Here is a 955-nt window from a genome sequence, read left to right on the forward strand (position 1 = left end):
CTTGCACATTTTCCCTGTAATTGTCACAACAGTCAAGGATGAAAATATTATTCAACATATGGAGAAACAGAGGCTAAGAAGCCTGGAGCAAGTTTTCTAAGGTACTACAAAGTGACTGTGCTACAGCTCTGGACTTAGACTCAACTAAATCTCAACTTCTATTTCTTTCTTCTGAAGTAGACCCCGATTAGTAAATCATCCTAAGGAGTGAAAGCACCATTAGTTTGTGAGCTCTTTCCAGTTTCTTATTCACCCCTTCCTCCTAGCTGCTTCCTCTGCAGAGTTTGTGAACCCACCAATAGCTTCGCTGTCTGTAGCACTGGCAAGTGACCCATTGGGCTTTCCCATGTCCAATTGGGCATCGAGCAGTGCGAAAGCAAAACCCTCCAAAAGCTGGGAGAGTCACACTGTGGACTCCTCCTGCATGCAGGTGGGTACATATCTAAAAGGGTTCTGTGACCTTCCTTACAACTATGAGGTAATGAAAGGCAGGCAGCTCCATGACCCCAACCCTTAAAGAAATGTAGTGATGTTCATAACAGGTTAATAGCGAGTATTCAGGGTTATCCTTGCTAGGGCATCATTTTAAGCCTTACTAGATGTGCAGCTTTTAGCAATTTACATTACCCCCTTTAATATTCATATTTGAAGTCCATAAATATGTTTGATCTTACTCGAATGACCAAAGGTTCTCATTGAGATTTCATGAAACCATATTTAAATTTCTTGGCAAAAAAAATGTCCATTAAATGTTGCTGAGAAAGGACAACACATGGGGATTTTCTTCCTTAGACACGTTGAAAATAAGACAGCAGTTGTCCTTAGAGAGGTGATTCCCTTGAGTTTTGTTTGCTCCATGCTCTTATTAGATTTCTGACAAAATAGCCTTCCCTAGTTTCTTCACCACCTGTATATGATGTAAAAAAGTAGATGTAGAGAAGTCTTTTTTTTCCAA

The 955-nt window shown here is 40.3% G+C and overlaps 1 non-coding gene across 1 annotated transcript; it reads left to right on the plus strand.

Moving 5' to 3' along the window:
• The first annotated feature begins 314 nt into the window (after positions 1-314).
• LOC119805643 lies at positions 315-442 on the plus strand. Its single transcript, XR_005283957.1, has one exon. It is a non-coding gene; the product is annotated as a small nucleolar RNA SNORA35 (small nucleolar RNA).
• The last annotated feature ends 513 nt before the right edge of the window (positions 443-955 follow it).

The sequence above is a fragment of the Arvicola amphibius genome, chromosome X (assembly GCF_903992535.2).
Source record: "Arvicola amphibius chromosome X, mArvAmp1.2, whole genome shotgun sequence".
NCBI lineage: Eukaryota > Metazoa > Chordata > Mammalia > Rodentia > Cricetidae > Arvicola > Arvicola amphibius.